This window comes from Triturus cristatus, chromosome 4_1, assembly GCF_964204655.1.
Source record: "Triturus cristatus chromosome 4_1, aTriCri1.1, whole genome shotgun sequence".
Classification (NCBI taxonomy): domain Eukaryota; kingdom Metazoa; phylum Chordata; class Amphibia; order Caudata; family Salamandridae; genus Triturus; species Triturus cristatus.
In genome coordinates, this window is record NC_140585.1 from 1205744509 (window position 1) to 1205772463 (window position 27955).

The following is a 27955-nucleotide window of genomic DNA, read 5'->3' on the forward strand; positions in this document are numbered from 1 at the left end:
GGTCAGGAACTGTCCACTCTGCCCCCTTTTCACGTTCTCCACCTTTTTTTTTCACCCCCTCAGACTGCGAGAGACAAAATGGCGGCCGACACTTCCTGGTTTCGACCGATTCGAATGTTTACCGACATCTAACAACCAATCAGAATTGCGCTCGCGCACGGCAGGGTGCGCGCACAGTTCGCGCACGGTGCGCGCGTATAGATATTGATATGCTTTTAAATGCTATTTTCTCAGGAAATACTGAACAGATTTACACCAGACCTGCAAAAGGCACTTCCTTGACCTTATGGCTACCCCCCTTTTTCTCGGCCCCCGCTTGACGAATCACCCCGAGACTTTCAGGGTAGGAGCTGAACGGAGCGCCCCATTTGTTTTGAAAATTTCGCGAGGATTCGTCAACCGGCGCCAAAGTTATTCAAAATAGAATTTTGAGATTTCCTATGGAAACTAGGTTGTAACTATAACTATCTACTGGCGACCGCCAGTAGATGATATATATATATATATATAAATATATATATATACATATACATATACACATATATATATATACATATATATATATATATATACATTACCTACTGGCGGTCGCCAGTAGGTAGTTATAGTTAGGACCCTGTTTCCATAGGAAAACCGCAACATTCTATTTGGAATAACTTTGGCGCCGGTCGACGAATCCTCGCGAAATTTTCAAAATAGGTGGGGCGCTCCGCTCGGCTCCTACCCTGAAAGTCTCGGGGGGATTCGTCAAGCGGGGGCTGAGAAAAAAGGGGGGTCCCAAAACGCGTTTTTCCCATGCATTTTTCCATAGGACCTTTAGACACAGCTACAGCCTGAACGGCTGAACAGAGTTACTTGAAATGTGGCAGAGAGGTAGTCCTCAGGTCAAGGAAGTGCCTTTTGTAGGTCTGGTATAAATCTGTTCAGTAGTTCCTGAGAAAATAGCAGTTAAATCAATATATATATCTGTGGCAGCTTACGGTGCGCTTACCGTGCGCTTACGGTAAGCTTACCGTACGCGTACGGTGCCGTGCGCGAGCGCGAATCTGATTGGCTGTTTGATCTTAGTAAACATTCGAATCGGTCGAAACCAGGAAGCGGCGGCCGCCATTTTCTCTCTCGCACTCTGAGGGGGGGTTGAAAAACAAAGGCCAAAAACATGTAAAGGGGCTGTTAAGACAGCTCCTAAGCACCTAGCCATGATGAAGGAGTCCCCAAAGTTCCAAAAAGGCCAAAAAAGCAATTTTAATTTTTTTTTAAATTTCGCCGATTACGCTTACCGTACGCGTACGGTAAAAAATAAAAAAAAATAAAAATTATCCATATTCACCCCACCCCGTGTTGAAATGGTGCCCGAAGTGCACCATTTGTGCATGGCATATTATTCCAAAGAAAAATTCAAAGATTACCTTTCACAACGAAGCGCATAATATGTCCTCCATGTGCGCACGGTGCGCGAAGCGCATCGTGCGTACATGGCCCATCTAGCGTAACGTGGGCACGCGGTGCGCGTAGTGCACCGCGTGCCCACCGTGCGTGCACGGCACTAACTACGTAAAGTGCACGCACGGTGCGCGAAGCGCACCGTGCGCGCACGGAACGAACTGCGTTAAGTGGGCGCGCACGCCACAAATGGCGTAAAGTAACTTAGCATTTAAAAAAACGTACAAATTCACTGAAAAAACCATAGGTTTCACACACGTTATAGTTGGTGTGTATAAATGTATACATGATTAAATGGGTATGTGATTCATTCTTTGCATTACTGACTAGGCGTGTGAGTAACTCTATGAATGAGTGGCAGCGTGTGACTGCATGTATAGATGTATGAGTGCATATTATAGTCCTCTATTGATGAGTAACTACATGTATAAGTGACTGGATGTGTGTGTAGACTGAGGAAATAGTGAGTGCTATGTAGTATATGGCATTCTTCTGTGTATAGTTTCAAAAATAGTAGTCAGCATTTTAGAATGGGTGTATCAAAGTTTATATTAGAGCATCAGTATGTGCATCAGATTGTCACGTGGATGATGTCATAAGTGATGTCATCAGTGATGTCATTTGAGATGTCACCAGTGATGTTATGAGTGATGTCACTGACCATGTCATGAGTGATGTAATATGTGACATCATCAGCAGTGCATTGCGGGCGCGTGAGTTATAGTTAGCTCAACTAACTATAACAGGCGAATTTCTCTGGTTTTATATGAGTGAAATGTTCAACTAACTATAACGTCCCTGAAACCTATGTTTTTTTGGGGGAATATATATATATATATATATATATATATATACACACAGTATTTGTAAGGTCCAAGCTCAAGAGACCACAAATTAGTGCTAGTTTGTAATGAGAGCTGACACAGAGAAAGACTGCTGTTAGGTGTATAACACAAAGTATGTGCTACATTAAGAGCTTCTGCTGCATTGGAATGTCTATTATGAGTTTCATACAAACTCTGTCCCCTTTGTAACCTTCTAAAACATTGTACAGAATGGCCCAGCAAACTCAACAATGGCATATTTCTATCCTGGTAGAAAAAATCGAACTAGTTATTTTTTACGGCCCTTATGGTATGAAACCAGTACTAATAAGTGTTCACTTAAATTACCCCATCAAACAAAGATAATTTTTGTTAGAAATTGGGTTCCTGGTTGACTGGGGTATGAGCCCTGGTCAAGCAGTAACCACAATCCTAGTTAGGGTAAGGTATAAGTACACCCTAAATTAACCTTCTGATAGCTTGGTACAGAGCAGTCAGGCTTAACTTTAGAGGCAATGTATAAAGTGTTTGTGCAACACTTCAAACAGTAAATTACTGAAAACACCACACAAAAAGATTCAACACAAGATTAGAAAAATAGCTCTTACTTTAATAAACAAAACAAGATCAAAACGACAAAAATCCAATTAGTAGAATTTGAGATATTGAATGTTAACGTTTACGGGGAAAAATAGCACCTAGGAGCAAAAGGCGCTATTTGGGATATCTGGTTGTGCCTGACCGGGATAAAGTCAAAACATTCGGCTGACTGCGGTGGAGTGTGGACCATCTACAGGGCCCAGTTAGGCCCACTCAACAAAGTACCTTTATCCTGGTTGCTTAGCGCTTGCATGCATCCGCATCGAAGATGCGTCGCCCAGCCGAGGCGATGCCTTGGCACCGAAGTGCGGTGAGGCTGTGCTTGCGAGGTCCTGATGTGTTGACGATCCTGTCAATGGGGCTTGTGCTGCAAAGTCCGGTGTCAGGGATGTGAGGCACAGCAGGGCGATGCGTCAGTTCCAATGAGTGGTGAAGCGGAAATGCAGAGATACGTCGTCGAGGCTGCTGCCGACAAGGGATGCAAGGAGTGTGCGCCGGGTAACTCATAGCACAGCGGAGGTTCCGAAGATGATGCATTGGTCCCAGATGAGGGAGGCTGCTGCGATGCGATCCTTTTGTGCCTGATCCAATCCATGCAACAGCGGTGATGCATCAGTTCTGTTCGAAGATGGGCTGCTCAGCAGAGGAGATATGTTGGTTCTGTTCGGGGATGCGTTGCTCAGCAGATGCGTAGGCTCCACTGGATATACACCTTAGGCCTACAACCAAGGGTCAAGACTGGGGTGGCACCACTTGGCAGAGCAGACTCATGACAGAGTCTAGGTGCAGAAGCAGTTTGGTTGGAAGTCTTTTCTGTCTCCGAGACTTCAGACTAGGAGGCCAGCCATCTAGCCCTTGGAGTTACTCTGGGTTCAAGTGATGCAGGTCCAGTCCCCTCATCTAGGCAAGAGGCTAACAGGCAGTAGGTCAGCACAGCAAAACAGCAGGCCAGCTTTCGGGCTTGCGGCACTACGTACAGCAGCGAGGTATAAAACAGCCTCACTCCCGACACTGAACGCTTCGCGATCTAGTGTTCCAAGGGTACGCCCGTGCCTGCTTCCTGTTGATGCGCCGTCCTCTTCCGTTTCGCGCCAGCTGAGTCCTCCTGGTTCTCTCGTCTCTCCTACTTACTGTGAGAAGTTGGCCTGGTATATGTAGTCCACTAGTTATAGTAGGCACCTTGCACCAGTCCAAACGACCCTTATTGATGATTAGGTTAAAGACAACCTTTATTGAAAGCTATCCTAGTGGTAGCTATGGAGAGCAGCCTTCAGGCTAAGTCTTCAAGGAATGTAAAGCAGCTTGGTTTACCAGATTCTAACCTCTTGAATTACTAAATGAAAGTAGAACTACACATGGTATATATATAAAATATATGTATTTATTACTAAACACTCTCTACTAAACTCTTTATGAGATTAGAGAGCAAGGCACACAATATTACAGTTCTAAAACGACAGTAAATAGCACAATATACAATGAGCCCCAGGGAGAGACCAAACCATATATTAGAAAGTGGTATCTATGGAGAGCAGCCTTCAGGCTAAGTCTCGAAGGAATATAAAGCAGTTTGGTTTACCAGATTATAAACTCCTAAATAACCAAATGAAAGGAGAACCACATAAAGTATATATAAAATATATGTATGTATTACTAAATACTCTCTACTAAATTCTTTATGAGATTAGAGAACAAGATACACAATATTAAAGCACTAGAACGACAGTAAATAGCACAATACACAGTGGGCTCCAGGAGGAGACCAAACCATATACTAAGAAAGTGGTATAACAACCACGACTTGACTAGACACAGTGCCTAGAGCACGTAGAATCACTGGGACCCCAAGGAACCACCCAAGGTTCCCACAGGGGACCCACGGAGGATGTGTGTAGTGTGAGAGCACAGCCGCGAGCTCCGTACAACTCTATGGGAAAGTCGCGGTTGGAATTTTAAAGATTAAGGACACTTAAGAGAGGACTTCAAGCAAACCCTTTGGAACATAGAAGGTTCTAAGGCCAGCACCCTTGAGAGTACCGAGGTACCCGTGTTACCTATTCCAGGAGAGCCGGGTGCATAGGGGTCAAGTGGTGTCGGAAACGCTTGTTGATTTCAATGGCGTGATGCTAAGAAGTGCTGTTGCCGGGAAGATGAGAAGTGTCCGGTTTGATCCAACCCTGGATTGGAGCTGAGAAGAACCTGAAAGCAGAGGGGACAGAGTCTGGGTCACTTCACAGTGACCAGGGGCACGGTAGACGAATGCCCACCGATGTCGGGTGTTTCAGGTGAGAAGAGGTGAAGCTTGACTCTGCAGCCACGGGGACCAGGAGATGTCGACAACTAAAGTCCGCAGGTGAGCTGTCCCACAAAGGATGTCGAGTGCTGGTGGGTCAGTGTCCGGATTGAACACCAACAAGCCTTGGCAACTGCAACATACGCGGTCAGAGAAAAGATGCTTCGGTGAGGCCCAGTAAGATCCTGGGGACTCCCCATGTGATGGAGAGTCAGGGCACATCTGGGGAAATCAGGAAAGCCCACTGAAAGTTAAGGTTCCCTTCTCAGTGATCCACAGGTCGACGAACCAGGGATCGTGAAGGGACCTCGAGCTGAATCACAAAATACCAGCCCACGGAAAACTCGTGGAGTGTAGGCCGGAAATCTTCAGTGGAAATACTGCTCGGGGTCTGGACTACAAGTAGCCCAAAGCACAGCCTCAGGGATTGCCAAAAAGCATATGCTGCTGCAAATGTACACGGTGCCCAGGGGTTCAGGTTGCACGGTCCCCACGAGGGATGGGGTCTCAGAATTGCTGAGAGCACAGATCAACCTCAGAGACCACGGGAACTGACCTGTGTTGTAGAAATCTTCGGAGTCCTTCAGGAGCTGCGTAGATACAAACCTGTCAGATGCGTTTCAGGTGCCTGACTTGCAGGGGAGTAACTCCTTTACTCCAAGGGAGATTCTTCAGTCATCCAGCATAGTGTAGATAGTTGAAGTACTTGGTTTCTGTAGCAGAGTTTTGTCCAGGTAAAGCTAGTGTCCTGTAGCCAGGGGTTCCTACTTTATAACCAAGGAAGGGGTGGGACAAACTCTGGGGACCCACCTATGGGAGGGTCAGGACAGAGGGGTGGCTACACCCATGTCCTTTGTCTATTTTCGCACCAGAGCAGGAGCAAATGGCTCCTGCAACCGGTTTGAGCTGGACTATGCACAGGGACACCAAATGTGCCCCCAGTGCAGACATCAAAGCATTCTCAGAGTGCACCCACCCAGCCCCAATACACTAAAGCCTGTCTGGGAGGTGGTCACATCTCCCTGTGACAGGAAACCTATTGTCCAGCCTTCCCCTGCCGGAGTTCCATCCAGCAGCAGGAGGGCTTACTCGTGTCTGTGGCTGGCAGCATCCATTTTGTGATGCCAGGGTCAGAAAGGCTGGTACCGGGTGTACGGGTGTTGTCATATTTCTCCCTCTAGGAGGGTGGAATCATACCTCCCACACCAGTTACTGGTGTGGAGGTATGATTACAAGGTGCTTGACACCAAACACAACATGTTTCCATGCAGCCGTTTTAAAGTTATCATTTACCGCAAGGTTATAATGCACTTAAGTATATATTGTTGGCTGCATCACAAATAACCCCGGAATATAGGTTCCGAAGGCTGCAGAGGGGCTCTGCTCATTCAGGAGCACTCTCTCACATAAATCCCAGCACCCTGCCTTCAGGATTGATAAGGCCTGGCATAGGGGTGACTGATAGGTTTATATGTTCAGTGATGTGGAGTAGATATAGTGAACCTATATCTATGTAAGGGGTGCATGCACTACCTTACACAGGCTGCTCTAGCAGGCCTGTTGTGTCATTTTGAATGGTCTCCCAGGGGTGGCATAATACATGCTGCAGCCCCTGAGAGGCCTCTGGGGTACCTATGCCCTGGGTACATAGTATGCCATATACTAGGGACTGATAAGGGTACCCCAGAATCCAATCTGGAGTGTACCTAAAGTACATGAACAACCAATTTAGGGAGAAAGCAGATAGACTGGGGTCCTGATTAGCAGGATCCCAGTCAAACTAAGTAAAAAACCAGCAAAACACCAGGAAAAAAGTGGGGGTAACCATGCAGTCAGATTCCATTCTTCTACACTTAACTGCTTCCAGTTTGGATCCTGGGTAGCGGCAGTGATTTCCTGGTGATCCTGGCAGCGGCTGTGATTTCCTGGCGATCCTGACAGCGGCAGTGACTTCCTGGCGATCCAGGCAGTGGTGGTGTCTTCCTTGCGATCCTGATGATAGCCGTACCTCTCTGGCATTTCTGCTTTGACCTTGGGTTGCATCGGTTACTCGGCATCCCACGTTGATTTCTGACTGCGTGAGGTAACTTCCTGGTGCCCCTGAATTGTCTCTGGGTTGCAGCAGTGATTTTTGGCATCCCACATTGACTTCTGAAAGTGGCTACCTGTTTAAGACATTTAAAAAAATCTGGTTTCCTAGCCTCACAGTAATTGTGTATGCTCGCCTTCTAAACCTTATCTTTTTTTTTTTTTTTTGGAAACCTTTATTACAGATTTCAAGAGATATACAAGTATGGGCCTACAACCTTCAGGCCGGCCGCTAGTAGACAGTGAGACCATGAAACATATTCATAAACACAAGCAGCAAGCAGTAAAAAGTCCCACAGATCAAAAATATCATTTGCGGCCACATTGCCCAAACATCCCAAATGGCGGTTTCATTTTAAACGAAAAACAAGAAACAAACCCACAAGGCAACAACTCAGTTATCTCAGACTCGATACGGGTCACCTCCTCCCGCTCACACCTCTTGGAATGGGAAATGAGGGACAGGGCCTCCCCCCGGAGTACCGTTTTGAACGCCTCCCACAGAGAAACAGCAGACGACACTGATCCTACATTATCTCCAAAATATTGCTCAAGGGATTTAATCAAATCTGCGCGAATCGCGGGATTACGCAGGTACCAGGGGTTGATCGGGACCACCCTCCCCTCCATCCCCGGGACAATATCAAAGTGCAACAAGAGAGGGGAGTGGTCTGAAATACCCCGAGCAAGATGCCGCACCTCCCTGACCCTCCCCGCCTGTGCCGCTGGCATCAGAACATAATCAAGTCTCGAAAGACTACCATGAGCCCCGGAATGAAAGGTGTATTGTACCTGCGCAGGATGTTTTAGACGCCAACAATCCACCAGACCCAGGGTATCTAAGAGGCCAGACAACCAAGTTTGGGCCCGGGGGAGATCCCTGGGTGGGTGACGATCCTCAGTTCCGGAGACCACAGCATTAAAATCCCCACCAACCACTAAGATACCCTCCGGCAGCCCGAGAAGAAGGCGCCCCAAATCAGCAAAAGTAGTCGTCTGCAACCCCGGCGGGACATAAACAGAAACCAAAACAACTACTTTACCCTCCCATCTACCCACCAGAGCCGTATATCGCCCCCTGTCATCATGGAGCACCTCGTCAACCTCCAACGGGAGCGAGGTTTTAACCATAATGCCCACACCCCTCGTCTAAGCCTTATCTTGATCATATTAAGGTGTTATACTTCTCTAATATTGTTGCCCTCCTTTGTGGAGATCTGCTTCTTTTGTCTTTTAACCTCAGTTCCTACAAATGAAAGGGACAGCATTACATTTTCTTTATTCCAAGACTTAAGGGAAGTCTATAAATAGTTTTAGTTCTAGTTCCCTATTTTCACTTAGTTGAGGCGGATGTTAGGAGGAGAGTTTCTACACTGAGCTGAAGCTTTTTAAGAGAATATCCCCAGAAAGATATAGGTGGGTGTCCGTAATTTCATTATTACCTCCTTTTATTCTTTAAAGCCTTGTTTTGTTTGGTCTCTGATATCACTGCACTATTTTTCCTTTTAAACAGACATACACATTCCATCTACCATCCAGTTGTGCGAGGAATAATTGGAAGAAGGGAAATTACGAGGTAGTTAGTAAGAGATCTCTTCCTTGCATAGTTATACACGCTTCTGTCTTTACACTCTTTGTTAGATATTTACACTTGTTCTCTTTCCTTTAAGGATATACTCTTACTACTGGGTCCTGTGCTTGAGCTGGGAATATTGTTTGACACTCTCCCTCTGTTTTCTTCCCTTGTTCCCCTGGTTTACTGCTGGCACTTTGACATTGTTGGTATGGTGAGTGACTAGAGGGGCGTAGGGACGTTTCATCCACATATTGCTCCTGCAGAACTGTAAATAGCATTGACACCAGCAGAGTGGCGTCCCTTCAGCATCAGTCATCCTTCTTGGCAAAGTCCTTACAGGTCCAGAAGTATACTTAAGTGTTGGTGTCAGAGGTCCAGTACTTATACCCAGCTGTGCCTTTGAAGTGGGGGAGACTTCAAAGACAAGCCTTTGAAGTGGAGAGAGGTCCTCTCGGGCCTCTCCTGGCTCCAGACTCATGCAGCCCAATGTGTGGGGACAGGACACAGTCTATTTAGGTGTAAGTGAGGCTGGGCCCTGCTCCCCCGCCCTATCCTGCCAGGATGGCCAATCAAGTCACACCTAAGCTCCCATTGTGTGTGGCTGTTGAAGTGGAATACACAAAGCCCAACTGTCACCCACCCCAGACATGTGATCAGAGACGGGCAGGAAACACCAAATGGCTAAAGTAAGAAATTTCTAACTTTGTAAAAGTGGCATTTTCGGAATTGCAATTTTATATTCTGACCTCACCATAAGTTTGTATTTTAAATTGTGGCTCCTGAGACACCAAACTTGAAAAGTCTATCTCTTCACAATTGCGAATTACGCATAAAAATGTAATAAGGTAACTCCAATGTTATCCTATGGGTTAGATAAGCCTTACGGTAGTGAAAAACTAATTTACTTTTTTATCACTACCAGGACATGCAAAACCTAAAAGTACACCTCCTACCTTTTATATACATTGTACCGTGCTCTGGATTGTCCAGGGCATACTTTTGGGGTGACTTGTATGTATAAAAGGGGAAGGTTTGAGCCTGGCAAAGGGTTTATTTGCCAGGTCAACACGGCAGTGTAAAATTACACCCACAGGCTCTGCACTGGCATGCCTGAAACATGATTAAAGGGCTACCTAAGCCGGTGGCACAATCAGTGCTGCAGGCTGACTAGTAGCATTTAATTTACAGGCCCTGGGTACAGGGGGTACCCACCACTTACTAAGGACGTATAACTAAATTAAATATGCCGATTGGGGATAAACCAATGTTACAATGTTTAAGGGAGAGAGCACAAGCACTTTAGCACTGGTTAGCAGTGGTAAAGTGCACAGAGTCCTAATACCAGTAAAAAGGAGGTCAGAAAAAGTGGAGGAGAAAGTCAAAAAGTTAACACTTTTCAAATTGATTAAGCGGAAATAAACATTTGTTGAGCATACCAACACTTTCATATACATCCAATGAATGTGGGCATGGACCACAAACTACTGTCACAGATGTTGTGTGGAATTGCTTGCCTTTTACCTCAGGATTTCGAGAAGGAAAGCCTCCAAATTACAGTGTCCCAGTTTATGGTGGAATACCATGCTGAAACTGATAACCCCACTAACTACAGGGCAACCCTGCAGAAAAGGAAAAAGCAACAAATAAAGACCAGGATATGTGGCAGGTGTGGAGTACTCCAAAAGGACCTCTACCCTGAGAACATGATTCTAGCCATCATAGAGAACAAGTGCTTCCAGATAATAATCTCTCTTTATTAGCATAATAGATGGAACTTGCTCTCAAATAGCCGCTTTGCATAAGCTTATAAAATGAAAAGCTCTCCTTTACTAGGCATAAATCAGTACTTTTCCCAGAGTGCGCGGTCTGTAGCAGAGATTTCATATTGGGTAAGAAAGAAATAAGGGCCATATGTACAAACCATTGTTGTGGTCAGAAGGGGCTTGATTGGGTCATTCCTGACCGCACAAATGCTTTTACATATGTACAAAACACAAGTTGTAAATCTGTAACATGTTACAGAATCACAATTTGTGATTGGGGTTAGGGTTTTGGAAGGGGCGTGTTTAGGGCGTCCCTTCCAAATACCGAATCTGAATGGAATGTCTGAATGTTTTGCGACAGAATTACAGTCGCAAAACAATTCTATTTTACCAACTCTGTGACGGAGGCAGTAACCATTCGCAAATGGGAACGGGTCCCTGAGGGACCCTCCTCCTTTGAGAATGTAAAAAATTAAACTTAAAAGTTTCATGTTCTCCTTTTAAATGCATCCCGTATTCTTTGAAGGAAAACGGTCTGCATTAAAAAAAAAAGATTACTATATGAAAAAGCAATCACAGACATGGTGGCTGCTGACCCCAGCAGGCCACGATCCATGTGATGGCTTCTGTTCCCAATGGGACGCAAACTGCGATGTACCTCATTAATATTTATGAAGTAAGTCAATTTGCGACCCACTAAGAATTGCTAAATGAAACAAAGACTGTTTCATACATTAGTGATAGCGATTTCCTAATTGCGATTCACAAAGAATCGTAATTAGGAAATCGTTGAGCTCATGATATAAATGATCATACGGTGTGTCGCACTGCATACTTGATAGAAATCTTAAAAACAATGTATTGGCTAGAGACTACCTGTGGAAAGAACCGAAACACATGCATACATCGTGTCACAGAGGAAATTAAGCCAGAGGCACGACAGATGGCACCCGAGAACAGAAAACTTTTACAAAAAAACACACAGGTCTAAATAAACTCAGAAAAGAGACACACAATTTCAGCAGAACAAAAACAACATATGACAGCCAAGTGTGGGAGTCATGCCGCAAATGAGAGTTAACAATGCACAAATAAGTATCACACTACAATAGGAAGCAGTAGGTAAGTAGCAATGAAATGTACAGTATTCAGCTGGCACTGTGCTGGGTTTGTGGTTCCAAATATCGATATGCCAGCCACATGGCTCAGCAACTTAAATGTTCGCAGCTGACATCTGGTGTGGCCTGCAGGTCGCAGTCTCTATCCAAGTAGCCCCAGCCTTTCTTCCTTCCAGTATTGATAAATTGATGGCCATTGGGCGCTACATAAAAATGTGTTATAATACAAGTCACCCTGTGTGATGTCTTATCAACTGTTATTGAGGTGATTGCCCAAACTTTTGTGTAAAAAAAGACCATTATATGAGAATATTGTGGCAAAAATGTAATCAACTCAAAAGTATTGTTGGTCAGAATATAGGAGGTAAGAATTTTATTTCTTGGTACATAGTATTGTTTTTTACAACTTGTATATAATATCATTAGATTTAAAATAGATGTACAAAATATAATTTTTATAAGTAATTTAATAAATATGATTTATTGTTTAATTACTACGTATTGGTATAATAATATTAGTTTTGATTTTTTGTGTATAGTTTGCAATTTTAATGTGATTTTTTAAATTTAATTAGATGGTTTTGATTTAGTAGCTGTTTGTAGGGATGGTATGGGATTATGATTGGGAGTTATTTAAGATGTGAATTATTTTTTATAATTTTTAATTATTTGTTATTTAAATTAATGTAGTATTGAGAGTTAATTATGTAAATTATCTAATTGGTTATTTGATATTTTATTTCTCTGTTTTAATGCATTGTTAATTGGTTGATCACTTTAATTATAAATTTATGTGATTTATGATATTAATTGTTTTAATGTTAATAGTTTATTTTAATTAAGTTAATATTAATAATGTTTCATTTTTATAATTTAGTTTACTAAGTTTAAGAGTGTTGGTTTTTGGGTAGTGGGGAGGGAAGAGTATTTTAAATATGTTTAATTTAATAGATATGTGTTTGTGTGGGTATATTTACATGTACATATATAAAATATATGCATATATAAAATTTGCATCTGTAGAATTTAATTCTATTTTTTATTGTAAATGTTTTTATTTTGTTTTAGATTTAAATGTGCTTTAAAAGAAAATACTAGACGCAATAGTAAATCTGACCCCTCCCAAGTCCACTACTTTCCCTACTGTTGTTTAGATTGCAGTGGGAATAGTAAATCTGTTCCGTCCAACATTTTGCCTGCTTTTACTTACTCTGAAGTAGAACTAGTAAATGTGACCCCTCCAAAGTTCAACACCTTCCCTACTGTTGCTTAAATTGGAGTGGGAATAGTAAATTTGACCCCTCCACTGTCCAACACTTTCCCTGATTTTGTTTAAGTTGGAGTGGGAATAGTAAATTTGAGCTCTCCAAAGTCCAACACTTTTTCTACTGTGGCTCAAATTGGAAGAGTATAGTAAATCTAACCTCTCAAAAGTCCAATACTTTCACTGATTTTGCTTACATTAGAATAGGAATACTAAATTCGATCCCTCCACATTCTCTAATGTGTTTTACATTGGATTGGGAACAGTAACACTGACTCCTACAAAGTCCAACACTTTCCCTACTATTGTATAGTTAGGATTATTAATTATTTTTTTTTCTTTTTTGTAACTCATTGTTAAATTATGTATAAACTTTTTTTCTATTTTTAATTATTTTGCCATTTTGTTGGTTTATATTTATGTTATTTTTAATGCAAATTGATAGATGATTTTGTTCTATGTATCTGTTTGTTATTTTTGTAGTACTATTAATAATTTTAATGTATTTTATAAATTATTTCTTTATAATTTAATTTTTAAGATGTGTATATATTTTATATTAATTATTTTATTTTATTTTTATTATAATATAATTGTAAACATTTATATTTGATTTATATAAGTGTATATATATATATATATATATATATATATATATATATATATATATATATATATATATATATACATAAACGGAGTTCTAACGAGCACTCAGGTCCGTACACAAACAACAGGGTCCGTTTCTTAAGCCAAGATAAAGAGGTTTATTAACACCATAAACCAGTCGTGACGCGTTTCGCGCCCCAAAGAGCGCTTGTTCACACAACACAGTCAATAAAGTTCGTCTCTTAAAAGGACTTTCCACTGCGAGTAATCATTAACATGGAAAGTGGACTGTAACAACTACGATACATCAGCGCCGTCTTGGCATCAACAGTTGTTTACATATGTTAAAATGTTTATTTCAACCTTCTTTGGACTAACAATGTGAATAATAACTAACATTGCTGACGGGGTAAATTAAGAAGCCAAACTCGTAAATGCAGATAGACAAAAGACCTGATTTATCTGTGCCCCATTGTCTAGTCTACCTCCCCGAATGGAAATAGCCGCCCCAATGCATTATGGGAGTCATAGTTTCTATACGCTCGTGCTAAAGCCACTCGCGTATATATCATGAAATTTACTAGACTATATGAGTATACACTAATGTGTTACGAATGCCCATGCTTAAAAAATATTTCACAAGGGAGCATTAACAACGTATATAACGTAATACCAAAATTGTGGCATGTATTAGCGAAATGCTTCTATGGACAAAGGAAGCAAACCATCATCAAAAGATAGGTCTTTAAGAGCATATGTGGCAACTGCATTATCCCCGTTATGGAGAATAGTAACTTCCATGTAACATTCCCTAGTTAGTGGGAAATAGTCCAAATGAATTCTTCAAGTGACGAACCAAACTAATTGAACCTCAATGTTTTCAACCTAGTGAATCCAAGATATGATATATATATATATATATATATCACAAAAAAGAGAGATGCTGAAGCACCGCTTGGATTCGAAGTACTTTATTGGTTTTCAATGCAGCAACAAACGTTCAATCTGATGCGTTTCAGCAATTAGCCTTAATCATAGATCAGCACGTTGCATAATAAAGTGTCCACAGCTATTATCATTTACATGCGTCACTTAGTAGTTCCAAGGGCCTGTATTGCCCAGAATGCCCCATCCAGCAAATGCAGAAGGTGAGTATGCCACATTACGGTTCAATACTTAGTTTACTTTTCTGTTGGTTGCAAACATAGTGCTGCTCGTATTGTTGCTGTATTCATTATTTTCCTGCACCTCTCATCCAAGTACGCAAGAGGTAGTCACAAAACTCCTATCACCTCCCTTCATGCCGTATTTTCCATTTCATTCAGGGTTAATCCTTCGGCAGAAGCGGGTCATGCTCCCTCATTAATCACCACAAATGTCTCCGTATGGAGAGCCTCCAACAGTGGCGTCATTAGGGGGTTGCGGGGGGTGCGGATCGCACTGGGTGACACCATCACATGGGGTGACACCAAAATTCAAAATAATGGGACTCCCGCCCGCGGACCAGCCTGCACAGGGGAGCCCCGCGCCCGGAGCACAGGCAGGGACAGCATGGCATCCATAGGGGACTTCGGCCCGGTGACCACCAGCATACCGGCCACCAAGATCGAGATCACTATGTCCTGCAGGTAAGACCCCCGTGCAGCTGACCCTCACACGCACCCCTGACTCCCCCGTGCAGCAGACCCCTCACACGCACGCACCCCCATCACTCCCCCCCAGAAGCCAAGAGCAGGAGGGTGCAAACTCTATGGCATACTCTGCCCGCCAAGCCTGGCTTCCTTTGTCAGCAGCAGCCCGCCTGGCTCGCGTGCCGGCACCCTGACGCACAGTAGTAGGCACACGCATCTAGTAATGAAGCGTTCTACTCACAGCGGGCAGGCGGCGGCACGACGTCCTCCCGGGGCCGGCGAGTTGCGCGCCCGCTCACATCCGCAGCAGCACAGCCGCCTGCCTGTGGAGCACAGCGCCAGCCCAGCGTGCTGGCTGGATCACTGGGGCCGGGCGAAGGCAGACCGCCTGCTCCCTGCTCGGCAGCCAGGAGCCTGCCTTCACAGCCTAATGAACCCTTCATATAATTTTACCATATAAGGAGACACGTGCCACCGAGGAGTGCGAAGGTAGGGACATAGGGGAAGTGCGGGGGTATGAGACACAAGGAAAATGTGGAGGTAGGGAGTGCGGAGGCAGGATACAGGGGGGTGTGGAGGTCAGGGCACAAGGGAGTGCGAAGGTAGGGGCACAGGGGAGACGAAGGTAGGGGTACAGGGGACTGCACTGCGGAGGTAAGGGGAGTGTTGAGGTACGGGCACAGAGGGGTGCGGAGGTATGAGACGCATAGGGTGCGTAGGTACGGGTGAGTGCGGAGGTATGTGGCACAGGGAAAATGTGGCGTCACTAGGGGGTTGCGGGGGGAGCGGACCGCACGTCAACATGAGTTACCGCACTGGGTGACACCAACCCTAGTGACGCCGCTGGCCTCCAACCCAACAGGGCAACCTCAGCCAACAGCATGAATGGAGCATCTAGCCAAATTTCACACAAAAAGAAAGGTGCTGAAGCACCGCTTGTATTCGAAGTGCTTTATTGGTTTTCGTTCAGATTGAACGTTTGTTGCTGTGTTGAAAACCAATAAAGCACGAAGAATATATATATACTTACATAAATACACCCATACAGCATTACAATATACTTACCTTTTTTTATGATATTCTGATCCACAATATTTTTGCTTCAATGTTAGTGTAGCACAATTTTTTGGTGCACAATATTTTGTCACATAACTGGTATTGAAACTGCATATTGGCCATACAAGGGCCAGGACAAAAGAGAAGATTTCTCAAACCCAGGGGACAGGCCTGACTGGGCTAAGCAGAAGACTGCGATTTTCTAGTAAGGCCAAATTGGTTATAAATGATAATTATGAAAAAGTTAAATAAAATTTAAATTAAGAAACTATCATATTTTCACATGATACTTGTTGCATGATTTAGATGCCAGCTATTTCTGTGGCTCGGCTCGTACACTGGCTCTTTGAGCCCTGCCAGACAATTGGCTTGGCTCTCCTCTCCCTGTTAATTTGTTGGTTTGCTCTCCTCTATTTGGGTGCCAGTAGTTGTGTGCAGGTTTGATTGGCATTCCTATTTTTGTGTAGCAGCACTATCATGCTGTAAAATAAATAATGCTGCGGTAACAAATGATGGACAGAATGCTGAATAAATCAAACATTTACCCCCAGTCAAGAGAGCTATGTTAAATCCATCATTCTTTTGCTCACTATGCCACCCTAGTAGAGACCAGCCATATGCACATCAGTCTTGACCCTGCTCCTAATGGGAACAGTCCAGACCGAACTGCCAAGCCGAGTCCTCCCTGGACCGGACACAAGCATCCTGGGATTGGTTTTAGGGTATCTCCCCTCAGTCAGTCTAGCTTGAATCATGTGGCACAGTGAGCAAGTGAGCAAGGGACCCACGTCTGGGCATACCCATCCCACCTTTGGGCAAAAAATGCTGCGTGGACAAATGATGGATGGAATGCTGAATAAATCAAACATTCACCCTCAAGCAAGAGATCTGGGTTAAATCCATTGTTCTTTTGCTCACTACCCCATTCCAGTTTGGACCCAGCCATATGCAAATCAGTCTTGACCCTGCGCCCAATGGGAACAGTCCAGCCCGGATTTAACCCAGATCTTTTGATTGGGGTGAGCGTTTGATTTATTCAGCGTTCCGGCCATCATTTGTTGCCGCAGAGTAAAATAAATCATAGCATGCTTAATTTATTCATAAAATAATGGTCCCTCGCTATCCCTTTCTCTTGCTTTGCCGGTGGTTGTGTTTGTTGAAAATATGAAGAATGTTATAAATATTGTATTTTTAAGGTTATGCTTTTTAGACTTTTTGAATGGAACATTGTGCTAAAAAGTGCACGATGTTGTCATTTTCACTTTTTTATTTAAGGCAAGCAATTGTGCTACGTTCCTAGTGAGGGTCAGGCTTAGCTCGCCCACTATGAAAGTGATTAATTATTTAATGAGTTCCTTTTCAGAGTTTTATAACTTTTTATCATAATGCATGTCAAAAATGTGCTTCAAAATGTACCATTTTAGGTACATTTTTCTTAGGCAAGAACCCACCCCAAACCCCTCCTGAAGCCAGGAGGGCTCGCGTGGTTTACTCCCTCCAGTTTACACCCCACCACTTACAAAGATCCACTTGCCACTGCTATAAAATGCACTTGACGTGAGTAGATGGGGCAGTACGCTTAAGTGACATTTTAGGGACCCATCACCAAATCTTGCCGGGGGCAGCACGCGGGACGTCGCGGCCATCATAATGAAACACTACAGTTTCCAACCTAACCCAAAGTACCACCAGCCCCGGAAACAGACAGCTGTGCAAACCCTCAACCAGGGTCGGATTGGTAAGGCGGGCACTTGGGCACTGGCTGAGGGGCCGGAATCCGAGTTCCAGCTGTGGGCCGCTTATTTGGGCAGCCTGGGGGCTGATTTGGGCAGTGCCTGTGCTGTTCAGATGACGCCAACGGCCCAGCAGGTGCCTGAGTGGCCTTTCTGGAGGCAGATGGGCGTCCATTACCTCCCTTTTATCAAGGGGCCGAGGCGCCACCCCCTTTCTCTCCCTGGGCCTCCCATTAATATATGCAGATTGAGTGGGGTCAGGGGTCCTGAGCATAAGTGGCCTCACTTGTTTTTCAGGTGTGTTTCACCAGTGTGGACTAATCTATACATTTTTTTTTTAAACTAAACAAAGTTAAGAAAACATGCCTGGGTCAGAGACCCACCTCCCCCTACTTTTAAAAAAACTTCGCCGAAGCAGTGCTTTGCGGAAAGGCAATATGAAATGTGGGACACTTTTTTTAGTGTGCCCGGGCCGATTTTTAATCCCAATCCAACCCTGCCTCACACCAGCTGGCTGTTGTGCATGTTGCTATGTCTGCAGGGTGGTTGGTCGTGCTCGCAGCACTGCAACACAGCACCTAGATTGCATCGCACATAAATAAAATATTCACCTGGGCAGCAATAAAAGGCAGCTCGCTTACTTCAGCCTGCTCGCTCCCCAGACTAGCCCCTCCCGGCTGAGCCACTTCCTGCCTGGCTGTGCCTCGTCTCTCGTGACACCATGGTGCGTCAGCGTGAGCTTGACGCCACCCAACAATGACTTCCATCGAGTTCGGTGCAAAACTGAAGTCAAACCTATGTTTTCGTGCCAAGAGTCACGATCAGAATTATTGTTTGAATTAATATAGGGGTTGTTCTTTTCTACTGACCCACAAAGAGTAATGTAGCCCCCTTTCTGATACAGCAAAAGACAAAAAATTACCACTGCATAATTGTCGCCTGACTTAGAAATATATGTCTCACCCTTTGGCTAATCTAAGGTGTCTGTCTAAATGGGATGCCTTACCATATGGTGAAAGAGTGCACAATACCTGCTGACTGTCACAGTACACTGCACCCCCTATTAACCAATAGTAAGCTCCTCTTTGCTGAGGTAATGCGAAACTCTGCGAGACTGCGAGAATATGATGGCCATTTCGACCATACCCCAAGCCCCATCTGACAGGAAGTAATATTTTAAATATCTGAGGTCAAAGGCCAGAGCGTATTGTTCATTCTCTGCGGTCAGCCGATATGTAATTTGGTCATCATAGCGAACTCTCTGTCTGCTGGTAACTCGGAGGAGAAAGGGCCAATTCATGTTGTACCCGGAGCTTGGCCTCGCGCTCCATACAAACGCTGGCATTTATTCAGAAACCAATTATTGTATCTTTTGCAGAGGCGGAGTGACACGGGCAGAGAGAATCACACCACTCACTGTGTCTAAAATTCCAACTGGGCTGGTGAAGAGTCAGCTATGAGTATACGAGTTTGGAAGGTGCAGGCACTTTGAATGAGCAAGTGCTGAGCACGGGCATTTCCTGTGTTTTTAAAGGGGATCCGCACTTTTTCAGCAAGGGTGCCAACTTTTAGCGGACGAGTACTGGCCTTATCACGAGCAAACAGTCACTCTCGGATGGATTTCTATTTCAAGCAGGGCGAAGGTCCGGGGCGACAGGGCTGGTTCAGCCGCGCCGCGCCAGTGCCTTTGAAAGGACAGCGCGACGAGGGCAGAGGCGGTCACACGGCAGGACAGTGCCGGCCAAGTATGGGCCTCTGAAGGGCCAGCGGGACTGGCAGAATCAGTTCTGTGTGTCGGCCTCACATTGAAACAGCCTATTGGGCCGGGGAGAGTCAGTTTCAAGGAATGGTGTGTTTTTTGAAACGCCATTTATTTGCATTAGGGCAGATTCTGTCACATCAGCTTTGACAGAGACTCTGAAACGTCAGAGCAGTGCACTTCAGACATTTTAATGCACGCCCCTCCCCATCCCTGACAAAAATAAATCATCGCGCCCCAAATAGGTCTAGACTTATTTAAATACTGTACTTCAGTTCTATCATCATTTTAAAAAACGCATTCAAATGCATGCTTGCCAAATATACTGTTCTGGACAGGCAGGCCTTATTAACATGTACAAGTATCTACAGTGTGATTATTAGAAATGGGGGTGAGGGATTTGAAGTCCCTTCCGACACCTTCCCCTACCCCGGATATAAATGATAAAAGATGTTAGCGATAGCCATTTACAGAGTGGCTTAGTGCCGCGCATTTTTGGGCTGAAAACACACAGTTATCAGCAAAAATAGTTATTTTGGCCAGAGCCTGTCGACCCCCCCCCCCCCCTCCCCCTCCTTATCACTGGAGCCCTCTGCGTCAGAGTCATCGATGCAGAGTTGGTGACACACAAACCGGCGTTTCTAAACGTGGCGTGGGCTTTGGCAGAATAATTTGTAGGGCAGGTTCACTTCTGAATACGGAGGTCCGGAGCAGCGTCAACTGCGTGGCAGGGTTTTAGCCACTGAACCTACCACAGCCCTGCCGGAATTCCTGTTGAGGAACAACGCCTCGTCATGGGTAATTAGCGCTAAATAGAGTTTTTTTTTTCCAAAAGGCTCGTTCCTGTGTGCCTTATAAAAGCCGCGCCCAGGTGAGGTGTTGTTGGGCCTGTGAACTCTTTCTTGCGCAATCTCAAGATCCCCACGGTTACATCACTTTCTTATCTCACGCTGCCTGCGGCCAAAATACACCTCCTACAGCCGCGCGGCAGCCTGGGGGAGGGGGAGGGGCGGAGGCCCAGCCCCACGGACAAGCCAATGCAGAGCTCCAACTTCCTGTCTACTGACAGTCCCCTGCTCATTTCATCTCATCTCTATTGCTTCACCCGAGGCCCTGTACAAATGACGCCACCTTCCCACAGCTCAGAAGTCCGTCTGTCAGCGATTCATAATCACGTAGTCCCTCCCGGTTTTATCTTTACATTCTGGTAATTGTATCAGCAGATAAAACAGAGCCAACTCTTGTCAGGAGTACAGAAGCTCGCGATTGATGCTTTTCCATGCTCTCTTTGGGTGTTTTTTGAGATGTGATTTGTAATGACAAAAACAAAACGGAGAATTCAAAAACCAAGGGGCATATTTTCAAGCATGGAGTTAAAATTATCGCCGCTAAAGCGGCAGTTAAAATGCACTTGAGAATTCCAATAGAAGCCCAGCGGCGATAATTGTAACTGTTTCTTGATAATATGCCCCTACTTCAGCGCAGGATGAGCTGCTCACACCAGAGGAGGGATACATTGTACTATGCTTTCCCTTTCGCATTCTTAAGAGCCCTTTCTTAAAATAAGAAATTATGGGGCATATCAGCAACGAGGCGATAGAAACTTATCGCCGCTTTTGCGGCCGTTTTCGGCCGAAAAGTGGCAATAATTTTATCGCCTAATTAGCAAGGTCAGGCTAACGCGTGAAACCTTGCTTTAGCGCACGAAATATTAACGCCCACCTTTGCATCTCTAATGAGATGCAAAGTGGGCGTTCCTGACCTGACATGACAGGAGATGCTAAGCGACATTTCTCCTATCATCAAGCCCCACGCTATGAAGCATAGCGGCAAGAAAAGTAGTGATAACCCCTGTTATCGCTACTTTCCTTACGCCTGCTTCAGGACTGATTTAGCCATGATATCCTATCGAGGGTGGATATCATGGCTAAGTTTGTGAGGCCCTATCAACAAACTAACGCCACATTTCGTGAGATTATCGCTGTGTTTCCAGCGATAATCTCACGTTAGGCAGTTAGCGCTAGGATTTTTATCGCTTTTGAGATAAGCGTTGCTAATAGCACGCTATCTCAGCGATAAAAATCCACGCTAGCCGGCGATAATTATCCCAGCGCTAAGTGCGCTTAGCCATAATTATCGCCGGTTGTTGTTGATATGCCCCTATTATCTGTGTAAAGCAACAAACTCGGGGCCATAGTATCAAGGACGGAGTTAAAATTATCGCCGCTTTAGCGGCAGGAAACTGCCGCTAAAGCGGCGATAATGGGCTTGCTAATATGCCCTTGTGAATTCCAATAGAAGCCCATGTTCACACCAGAACATGGGCTTCTATGAGAAATTCACAAGCGCATATTAGCAAGCTCATTATCGCCGCTTTAGCGGCAGTTTCCTGCCGCTAAAGCGGCGATAATTTTAACTCCGTCCTTGATAATAACGTGAATTCTAAATGCACCAGATAATAATTGTTTGAAAAAGTTTGAAACTCGCAAATTGACCATCATCCCACTTTCATTATTTAATTTCCAATTTGTTAGGCCAATATTTTAAATAGGAAAGTTATGGCAAGGTCAGTATTGCAAAAATTGTTTAACTTCTTTATTATTTTAAAAAACTTTTAAAGTAAATAATATCAAACTAGACGCATGATATGTAGAAATATAATAATTAAAAAAAAAAAGGTTTCTCAATAAGTAGTTGTTTATTGCACCAAAATCCGAATGTTCCAAACTGGCAAATACCGGGCATTTATCTCTCCATAAATATCGGCAGGAATGACCGGCTGATATTTATCACAAAATTGATAATTCCAATATGTGCAGTGAGAATGTGAATTCATTTGCCTATATGCCTTAATTATTGCTTATATGCTTTGAAAAGGCAAATTCAGATAAATGCCTTAATGCTTATTGTAAGATTTTACTTATCAGTTGTGATTTTGTTTTTTTACGTGTTTGAATCTCACTAAATCTTTAGTGTTATTGCACAATTACACACAATTGAAATTAATAAAATTTTTGTTATTCCCTATTCTATGTTGCACATTTTAACCAAACTATTCTAGTAAGTGTATTCTTGTTCTAATGTTAGCACGTTGAAGAAAGGATTTCAGAAAGTAGTAGGGTAACCTTCTGCTAGCAGTACTTGGATCTCTTCCATAAAGGTCTTCTTGCATTCTTCCCACAAGAAGATCTTGGCAACTCCCCTGCTCATTGGGGTTTTGCTAGTAGGACTATTAGTTCAACAAACCACATTGTCCTTGATCACATGACAGCGCAACAGCGCTGCTTAGTCAGCATTCCTTTCACAATCGTCAGTCTTACTGGAGAGATATACACATCGCCTGAGGATCTCCTGCCCACACATGCGCCTATTATACTCCGCTTTGATTTTTTATAAAACAATTGTTCTCTTGCAGGGGATTTTCATGTATAGTCATAATCGGTGAATAGTCCCGCCCATGCGCGGGGACCCCGGATCAGTTGTTATATATATATATCTTCTTAAGTGTAGATTTTTGGCCTTACTTCAGGAAGGCCTGCCTAGACACTTAAGAAAAAGAGACAGATTATGCAGCCTATTTACCTAGACTACACTGGCCAGGTTCTACATCCTGAAGAGAAAAAGGGGGCCAGAATAAGTACATTTGAGATAATTTTAGTGTTAGTCAGTAGAAATATCGCTCACAAACCCTTTTTTATTTTTATGATAGAGATGAAGGGAGCAGGGCAGAATAGCTTCATAGGCTGTCATTATATATCTAAAAAAGAACACTGTGCCTTTAAGGGAGCAGGCACCACGAGTATCCCATCATGCATAGCAGGTGGCAGTTACTTCAGTTCTATTTTACGCCTCCTGCTGACAGGATCCTGGAACATTGAGCTCGACCAAATTGGTTTTTTTCTTCAAAATTCTTCATTGAATTTTAACGTTAGACATTTCACTCGACGTTTTTTGTTTCTCCCTGCCTTTTTCTGTTTTTTTCCTGACAGAAATTAACAGCATTTTGTCAAGAAATGCCACCCCTCTTTGACAAATGCCCAGCTTGTGGGAGGAAGAAGGCCAAGACAGAACCCCATGAGGTCTGTATCATCTATCTTCCAGACAGCCATGTTCCTGAGTCATGTCAACACTTCAGGCACTTCACCAAGCGTACCCTGAGAGACCGGGAGAAGATTTGTCTCCATGGAACAGAGGAGCGGAAAAGGCGGCAGTCTGAAGGTGGGACCTCAGGACTTGGAGAGGGTAGAACGTCTACCAAGTCTCTGTTAACAACTTTCACAGAGCGTCCCAGGAAGAGGGGAACACAGAGACGACATCGGTCCCGGTCGATGTCGACATTGACGTTGAGAAGAGGTACGGCGCTGACATGCTCACTGTCGATTCGAGACATGACTTCGAGCAAGCGCCGGGAGACGACGTCCAACACTCCAAGTAGGTCTCCGTCGAGACACCGGCGTACACCTCACAAGTCGACGTCGAAGTGGTCACGGAGATCAACATCGAGGCATGGACACCGATCGGCGTCTAGTCGAGCACGGAGTTCGCCATCGAGGCACTGCAGATCGCCGTCGAGGCACACTGGAAGCTCGACGTCGAGGCACTCCCGCACATCAAAGCGCCATCTACACTCACCGTCAACGAGGAGGTCGTCGTCGAAGTCCATATCTCCATCTCCTAGACTTGAAGAGTCCAGGAAAAAGAGAAGGTGCATCTATTCATCACCGGACTCTGAATATTCAAGGACATATTCTCCATCGTTGCAGCATTCACCAGCGCTGCCCTCGTCTAATCCTCCTCCACCTCCCCCTCCTCCTAATCCTCCTCCTCCTCCGCCTCCACCACCTCCAGTTATGCCAAGATCAAGGTCTAGATCACGCCATCGCTCTAGACATCATCGCCATCGTCGCTCCTCTACTTCGTCCCAAAGGTCTCGTCACCGTAGTCACCATCATGTGAGGTCAAGATCTTTTACATCTACAGGTCAATACTCACCAACATTGACTGACTCTCCACCTCCACGAAGCTCACCGGTGAATGATATCTCAACTTTCCAAGAAGTCTTAATAAGGGGTGCTACAAAACTGAATATCCTCTTATCCACGCCAACTCTGCCAACATTAGTTATTTTTGAAACACTTCAGCAAAAATCTATTGCTAGACCCTTGTTGCCTCTGGTGCCAGGCCTCCTTGAACCGGCCATGGACTCTTCCTCACTCCAGCATCAATAAAAACAGCTCCTACGAGACTTCAAAAAAGTATCGGCCTCCTGAGCAGGATCCAGCTTTTCTCCGCTCTGACCCAGCACCAGATTTCGTAATTGTGGTAGCGGCTAGGAAGCAACATGCCACTTCTCCTTCATCCACGGTCTCTCCGGATAAATAAAGCCGCAGAATGGACTCTGTGGGCCTCAAAATGTGTGGAACAGCTTCAACGACCATGAAGGCAGCTAGCGCCACTGCCTTGCTAGGCAGGTCTGATAGAGCCCTTAAACCAATTTCTGGACCATCTGCCCAGGGACAAGAGGGAGGACTTTATGGAGATCCTCAACGAAGACCTGATGGTCTCCAACCAGGTAATCAGTGCGGCAGCAGACTCTTCACTACTAGCCGCTAATGAGTACTGCCACTGGATAGGTTTCTGATGGCAATTGTGGCTGCGTCTCACCTTTCTCAAGCCAGAGGCGCAGCAAAGAATTCTAAACTTGCCCTTCTAAGGCACCACTCTCTTTGGATCCCTCGCGGATGAAGGGATGACACGCACGAAAGCCGAGATGGAGACCCTTAAGGCTGTGGGCCTGAAAAGGCATAGAGAGCAGAGAAAATCTTTCTGTCCTTACCAGTGACGGTTCTCTTCCCAGAGAGGTCACTCTTCCTCATGGTACCAGGGTCGATAGCAGGGTGACCCTCAGTCACAACAGCAACTACCTTACTAGTCGTATAAGCGATGCCAACCAAGAGGAAGATCCTCCCAGCAACACCCTCAAGGGGGTAAACAGCCTGATGGGCCAAAGCACTGAGTCGTTACTTCCCCCTCTTCTGTTCCCCGCTTCAGTGGGGGGAAGCATATGTCATTACCCGATAGAGTGGCAAAACATAACATGACACCTGGGTGCTGAATATTGTGCGCAATGGATATTGCCTGCGGTTCATGAGTCCTCCGCCGTCCATCCCTTCGAAGCCAACCACCTTCCAGCTTCCTCTCTTACAAGCGGAGGTCAACATCCTTTTACAGAAATTTGCGGGGGCACCATTTCCTCACTGTTAGAAATGGGATTTCTCGCTAGCTGAGACTTGTGCCAAAGTGAGGCAGAAACCACCTCGCTAGTCAGGATAAGGGAGTTACACGTCAAAAATAACCCCTGCTCACCCCCTTGGTAGCTTGGCACGAGCAGCCAGGCTTATCTTAGAGGCAGTGTGTAAAGCATTTGCACATAACCAACAGTAATACAGCGTACGCAATACAAAAGGACACCACACCAGTTTAGAAAAATATCCAATATTTTTATATAATTAAAATAAGACCAAAAACGATAAAAACTCCACAATACTATACATAAAAGTTCACAGTTCAAAACCTACGTTGATTGAAAAGAGTTCCTTGGGTGGATAGCTTCGTCCGGGCTTCCACGGCATTGTAAGCACACAAATCCGAAAACAGTTCTGGCTGACCGCGGGGTCGCGGCCAACTACGGTGTCGGGAAGACCCGCAAACAGTACCTTTCAGAGATGCAGGGCGATGGGGCCCTTGAAGTCACTCGCGTTGCAGGTCGAGCTCCTCTCTGATGGGTTCAGGATCACTGGCGCCAACAGGCGTCGGGTGCTGCAGTGCGAAGTGCAGCGGTGCTGCATGCGGTGCCCCCAGGTTGAGGTGCGAGCAGCGGCTTGGTGGCGGCGTCAGATGGCGTCATAGGTGAGACCAGGTTCACGGTGCGAGATGGAAGTGATGCTCGTCACGGTGCTAGCAGGTCACGGTGCAAGCAGCAGCGTTGTCGTTGCTGGAGCGCTGTCGTCGGCTGACGAACTGGAGTCGATGACACTGGCGTCGGTGGGCCAAGGCTGCGGTGTGGGATGAGTGCGGTGCGTCGTGTAACTTACGAGCGGTGCCCCCGAACCACGGTGCAAGCAGCGGTGCCGATATCAGCGGAAGGTGGCGGCGTCAGGAAGGCCACGGCATTGTCGTGTAGCTAGACGGTGTGGGCCCACAAGTCGCGGTGCGAGCATTGGCTCAGTGATGGCGTTAGCAGGTGTCTTCGGTGAGACCAGGGTTGCGGTTCGGCGTTGCAGCGGTGCCCTCTGCGGTGCCTTCAGGACACGGGTTTGGCAGGGTCGTCGTAGACGGCGTCGATTGGCATTCTTCGGGCTGCAGCACAAAACACACAGCCCCCAGTGCTTCGGGTCGAAGAACCTGAAGTCTTTGCTGTTCGTGAACAGAGGGCAAGCTCTACCTCAAGCCCTTGGAGAGTCTCACCAATTCGGTTGCAGAAAGTCCAGTCCAGGCCTTTCACTGCCCACAACAGAAGCAGCCACTGCAGGTCAGCCCAGCAAAGCACGCAGCAAAGCGGTCGTTCCTCTTAGCAGTTTCTCCGGCGCTTCTCCTGTGCAGTCTTATTGATCCAGGTGAGTTCTAAAATTCAGGGGTCTGGGCCCAGTATTTGTACACAAAAAGCCCTTGATCTGCCAGGCAGAGGGTGTCGGTGTCCAGCCAGAACCAGTTGGCCCTTCTCTGGCGTGAATTCCTGGTAGGAGGTGGAGACGGCTTTGTCAGAGGCAGACCAAGCGCCCTTTGATGTGCAAGGAAATTCCTCCCCCTTCCCCCATCGCAGCCCAGGTCTAATCAGCCTTTTCCTAACCTATCCAGACCATCTGGAGCCCCTCCGGCACCCCCAGCCCTCTGTCCTCCAAAACCCAGACAGGCAATCCACATTCTAGAAGAGGCATACAGGATGACCGAGCAAAATAATACCCACTTTCTAAAAATGGCCTCTATGAACTCAGAATAAAAAGGGCACCCTCGCATAAAGGCTGCGTCTTTAGACGCTGAGTTCAGGCATACCAAACTTCATTCACTTTTTTGGGCTACGTATGTGAGTAGCACAATCCGTGCTGCAGGCCCACGAGTAGCGGTTAACTCACAAGCCCCGGCACCCGCAGTGCCCTTTACTGGGGACTGACAAGTAAGTCACACATCCAATCAGAACACAA

The 27955-nt window shown here is 45.3% G+C and overlaps 1 protein-coding gene across 1 annotated transcript in view; it reads right to left on the minus strand.

Moving 5' to 3' along the window:
- Window positions 1-15466, minus strand: part of LIMA1 (LIM domain and actin binding 1) — a 230770-nt gene extending 215304 nt beyond the window's left edge. Inside the window, exon 1 of the mRNA XM_085654526.1 lies at window positions 15448-15466. The gene's annotated coding sequence lies outside the window, so the exon portion shown is untranslated. The remainder of the gene's footprint in view (window positions 1-15447) is intronic.
- Window positions 15467-27955: the final 12489 nt, after the last annotated feature.